The sequence below is a fragment of the Phyllostomus hastatus genome, unplaced genomic scaffold (genome assembly GCF_019186645.2).
Source record: "Phyllostomus hastatus isolate PE091 unplaced genomic scaffold, TTU_PhHast_1.1 phas_scaffold_182, whole genome shotgun sequence".
Taxonomy (NCBI): Eukaryota; Metazoa; Chordata; class Mammalia; order Chiroptera; family Phyllostomidae; genus Phyllostomus; species Phyllostomus hastatus.
In genome coordinates this window covers 11,809,062-11,815,061 of record NW_025334013.1, presented here as the reverse complement: position 1 = coordinate 11,815,061, position 6,000 = coordinate 11,809,062, and positions in this window count along the sequence as shown.

Here is a 6,000-nt window from a genome sequence, read left to right as displayed (position 1 = left end):
ACTAGACAAAATGGAGAAGCGAAAGCTGAGTTAGCTATAATTGCTCCTAATTCCCAGCAATTCATAGTGTGATGAGTAGAACTGGATCCTTGGGGATAAACTTTCGGCCCAGGGCTACATGCAGCCCTAGGAGATGCTTTGCTCGTCCTACAGAGTGCTTTAAAAAATGGGATTAGTGCCAGTATTAGGGTATCTCTCAGAAATACAAATTTCCCGTTTCTCTTTTAAAAATCTGGTAATCCTGGCTCTGGATTTTTAATGTCAACAAGCAGCCAGAGCTGAGAAGTAGCTGCACCCATAGACCGGTCACGTGCTTAGCTGTGCCTTAGTCTCTACCGTTCCTTATTGTCTTATTCCCAACCTGCCTCACTGGTCCTACCTTCTCAAAAAGGGCATCACTAATGGGGCAGTGAGAGTCAGAGAGCAGAGGTCATCTCTTAAGCTAACCTTTGTTTCAAGTGCTGAGCTCAGAGCCTAGTACAGAGCAGATGCTCAATAAATACTGTGTAGTCCTGGCCAGGTGGCTCAGTGGGGTGGAGCATCATCCCATATGCCAAAAAGTTGTGAGTTCAATCCCCGGTCAGGGCATGCGCAGGAGGTAACCAATCATCAATGTTTCTCTCTCCCTTTCTCTCTCTCTCTCTTCGTCTCTCTCAAAAATCAATAAACATATCCTCAGGTGAGGATTTAAAAATAATAGATAGATAGATAGATAGATAGATAGATAGATACTGCATAAGCACGCTAGAGACGCCCATCCCAGGATTAGGGATTTCTGAAAGAGGAGGCACCTGCACTGAAGCGTTAGGAGAACTGGAGCAACGGACCCCTTGTGCACGGTCGGCGGGAACGCAGAATGGTCCAGTGCTGTGGAAAGCAGTACAGCAGCTCCTCAAAAAATCAGAAGGAGAATTACTATATGACCCAGCAATTCCACACCTGGGCTCGTGCCCAAAACAATTGAAAGAAGTCTCAAAGAGGCGTTTGTGCCTGTCGACAGCAGTATTATTTGCAATAGCTGAAGCATGGAAGCCACCCAGGCGTCCATCGACAGGTGAATGGATAAGAAAAATGTGGTGTTTACCGACGATGGAATAGCATTCCCCCTGAAAAAGGAAGGCAGTTCTGCAATATACTACAGCACGGATTGCACGTGACGCCATCACACTAGCTGAAATAAGCCAGTCACACACAAAAAAGACACAAGCTGTATGATTCCACTTGCATAAGATGCTCAGAGTCCTCTCGGTCACAGAGACATGGAGGAGAATGGTGGGGCCACCAGGGGCTGCGGGAAGGGAGGACGGAGCGGGATTGTGTCACGGGTTCGGAGCATCGGTCTCACAAGATGAGGAGAGCTTTGCAGAGGGACGGTGGGGACGGCTGTGCGACATGACACGTGTATTTGGCCCCACTGTGTGCTCACAGTGGTTAAGGTGATGGAGCTTGGCTTCTGTGTGTTTCATCACAATGAGAACAGAGTGGACTGGGGCTGACCCGGACGAGCCCAGGAGGACGGGCATTCCGGGTGGGAGCAGCAGCCTGCGCGAGACCCCTAGGCGAGCCCCTAACGGCTCGTGGGGTGGCGGGAGTGTTAGGCAGGGGCGCTGGTACTCTAGTAAATATCTCATTGCTGGCTCTCTGGGGCGGGGGGGGGGGGGAGCCCTGATCTCTAACATTTGCCCATTTCTGTAATGTAAACACTCCCACCACGGTCAATGTCATGCTGCTAACGTAGCATCAGAGTTGGGGGGAGAAGTGCAGAGCCCCCTACGGACTGAGGCGGGAGGCAGGTAGTTAAGAGCCCACGTGCTGGAACCACCAGTTATCAGCTATGTGACCTTGGGAAAGTTTGTTAACTGCTCTATGCCTCGGTTTACCATCCTGAATAATGAGGGTAATCGTATTACCTGCCTCATCCCTGTGACGGAGGCTTAGAGTCATGTTGGCACGCAGCAAGGGCGCCGTGAGCGTTTGCTACTTTTACTAGAAGGATGAGACATGTCCCTACTTGATTTCTCAGAAAAGGGAAGCTTCTTTGCATGTTGAGCAGGAATTTAGGGACAGTGGGAAGGGCTGGCCGCAGAGAGGCGGCTGGGTAGGGCACACGAACCTTGGGCGTCAGGCTAAGCAGTTTGGACTGTTCTCCTGACGGTGTCCCCGGATGATGGCAGTTTAACAAGAAGAGACTGAAGAGGTCCTATCCTGAGATCCCCAAATCGGAAGGCACAAGGGCAGGGCAGGGCAGCACGGCTCAGCAATCAGAGGCCTGACCGAGGGTGGAACCAGCCAGACTACGGCGACGGCAGAGGTCAAAGGACCTGGGCCCCCAGCAAACCCATCTGGAGGGATAGCCCTGGTCCCAGCCCTGACTCTAAGGTGGTGGGGGAGGGGTTCTAGAAAACTACAGACCCTCCCAGGGGCATGTCTGGGTCACGGGATGCCTATCAGAGGAGGCTATGGGGGCTGACTGGTGTCTGGAAGGGGGCCCAGGGCACCCAGCCCCTGTCTCCAAATTTCTGAAGACCTACCAGGGTAAACGGCGTCATACTTCCCCACGTGTCTGCAGAGCCAGCACCGTCATGTGGGCGCGTTCCCCAGGCAGATTTTGGCTGGAGCCTAGAAAGCACTTTCTAGCAGCCCAAGTGTGCTGGGAAAAGAGTAAGCTGTCTTGGGGGTGGCGAGTGTCCTGTCCCCCGAGGCAATTTTTATTCACCACTTTTAGAAGCCAGATGTAGTGTGGGCAGTGGGACTGAGGAGGTGGGACGCACCCCACTGGACTTCCCAGGACGAAGGGGCATTCCTTAAGTGTGCGGAACATGAGAGACCCATCAGACGCATGGGACGTCAGCTACGTCAGTTATGAAGCGTCGGCTCTAATCTGTAAAAGCGTTTTAAAACTTACATTTACCAAGATTTAAAAAAAAAACACAGAAAACTCAGGAGCCCATCGATTGCTCTATGGTATGGAGAGAGCTGTCAAATATTCTGTGCTCCCTGCCCTCTGGGGCCCCGCCTCCCAACACAGATTGTGTGGAGTCGTGTTTGGGGATGTTGCAAAGAGTGGTGTAGATTGAGTGGGACATGGGCAGGATGGGCTCTGGGGTGGCCCCTAGGTCCCACATTGGGTGATAGCGTGTACTATGATATTAACCTACTGTTGAACATGCCCTGCTTTTCTACCGAGGGCTTTGGGACTTGCTGCTCCCCCTGCCTGGATACAAATACTTAGCATTAGTATCGGCTCATCTTAAAAGCCACCTCTTCCAGGAGGCCTCCCCTGACCACCCACCCAGGGTGGCTCCTCCTCCTCCACTTAGCCCATGTCACTCTGGTTTTCCCCTTCCAGCATCATCTTCAACTCTCTTTATTACCTTACTTATGACTTATGTCCCCCACCCCCGCCACTAGAAGGCAGGGAACCTGTCGATCTTGTCCATCATATTATCAGCAGCTAGCACAGAGCCTAATCATACTGGGTGGTCGGCGCTTCTTTTGGGAATGAAAGAATGCTTGGACCCCTGGCTGGCGTAGCTCAGTGGATTGAGCACGGGCTGCAAACCAAAGTATCGCAGGTTCGATTCCCAGTCAGGGTACATGCTTGGGTTGCAGGCCGTGACCCCCAGCAACCTCACGTTGATGTTTCTCTCTCTCTCTCTCTTTCTCCCTCCCTTCCCTCTCTAAACATAAATAAATAAAATCTTAAAAAAAAAAAGAATGCTTGGATGAATGGACCAATAAGGCTGGAAGAAGCAGTAGCCCCCTGGGGGTCAGCCGTCTTATAAGCTGGCAGCTTGCTCTCAAGACACACACGGCGAGTCCTCTCTTGGCCTCGTTTTATTCGTACGTATGTGACAGCTACTGTTCAGTAACAGGCACAAGTCCAACCTTCACCAAAATTTTGGCTCAAAATGCAAATCTAAACACCTACTTGGTGGCAAGAGCCTGCTGTGTTTTATTTTTGAAAAACCAATTAAATTGTTCACTCTCCAGAAAATTACCCTGAACCTTAGTTCAGGTATTGTCTTTCTGTCTTTGCTTCTGGAATGTTCTTCATTCTCTTTTTTACCTGGTAAAAGCCTACTTGTTTCTCCATGCTGTAATGCCACCTCTGTTTTGGAGGAGGGAGACACTCTAGAACCGGCTCTTGCTCTGATTGGCAAGAATCAAGATGGCGCCTGATGTCCTCGGCCCGTGAGCCTGACACTCGGTGGCTGCAGGCCATTCCCCTTGGCTCCACTCCCGATCCAACCCAGCAAACACTTCCCAAGCGATTTCTGTGGGCAGAGCTCCAGTGAGACACCAAGGAAACAAATGCAAAGCTAAAGCTGTCAGCCGCTGCACTCAGGAGTTTATAATCCGGCGTCTGGCTGTTGGGATGGAGGCATTCAAATAAATAAAGGCAACCTCGTTGGAAATGGAGTCGGGAAACCTCAGAGGGGGAGCGTCTCACGCACACAGCACTTGTTCCAGCCTGCACAGCCAGCAGGAAGAAGAAAGATAATTATTTTGACAAGGGAGAAATTATTGCATGGCAATTTCACCTTCTGCTCTAAGAAAAAGGAGGAAGACCTCTCCCTGCCCGGCAACAGCACCGCTGGCAGCCAATGAGAAACCGCCACAACCTCTAACTCCTCTTCTCCAATGAGCTTGTGTTCAAAACAACCCTCCTCAATTTCCTCCTCAAACCTAATCAAAGCAAGCCCCTCGCCTTTGTTCTCAGGTCTTGTCCACGGTTTTGCCATCGCTTACTTGTCTGAGTGGCAGTTCTTGGCTATTCCCCAATAAACACATTTTGCCGGGGGAATAACTGATGTCTTATCTTTAAATCAACAGGGGAGATAAGAATGGGCCTTTGGAATGTCTGTGACACTGAGAATAACATCCGAACTCTTTCCCTGGGCCTAAGCAGAGGTGCCGCCTCTTTCCAGATGCCTTCCCTGATACCTGCCAGAGAGAGTTCGTCGCTCCCTTCCTGTTTTTCTATCAGTCTTCTCTGTGACAGCACACACCACGTGCCACCCAAGTCAGAGGTACCTGTCTGTCCCACGGGCACATGGGCCCTCATGATTGGGCCCCCTGCCACCCTCTCTGGCCTTATATACCACCCCACCCCCCAGTGCATTCCTGGAAGAAACCTCATGCAAGCCTTTCAATTCCCCAAACACAATTTCAAACAGTGTTTGTTGAATGACTAATCAAACTAGCTAATTCTTATTAGCGAAGATACCATGTTAAGTTCTTACATGCTTATCCTGTCTTATCCTTTAAGGGATCCTATCAGGCAGGCAGGCACTGCTGTCACAGGCGGTTTGCAGAGTAGGACACCCGGACTCAAAGGAAAAGGAGTTGCTCACCTATGTCACCAAGCTGGCAGGTGGCAAAGCTCTAAGTTGAACATGATCAGTTTGACTCCCAAGGTTGCACTGACTTAGCCCAAAGCCTCCCTGGCTTCTAGGGGGGGGGGGGGTGGAGGCCTGAGAGTGGAAGGAGAGGAGGACTAGAGAGAGATGGAGGAAGGGAGGGGCGCGGTCCTCCTATGTGGGCCAGTAGTGGCAGCTGCCCCGTCTCTGTATTTCTTTCTGCAGGATCCAAAGAGTCCAGTACGCAGTGGATACTCAGAAAAGGTTAAGAAATGTTAAATACAGGGCTCAACACAAATAATGCCCCTTTTTTATTTCAAAAAAATTTTATTGCAAAATCATAAGCATGTAATTCAATAAAGTAAGACTATCATACTCAGGCATACCATCTGACATTTTAGGTGAAATGTTCACATTCAAACGATAAATTATTCCACCCATATTATTACCCTACCAACCACACTCAAGCAGGCGTTACTTCTGCCAGACCCTGGAGATACTGACTATTCCTGTTCCCAATGACAAATATTTTCATGTGGTTTGAGTTAAAAAGAAATTCCAGCAAGACCTCGGATTAACATGAACACAACTCTCAACTCTAATTGATTGTGACCCTGCCCAGCTTTGACCTTCTGGG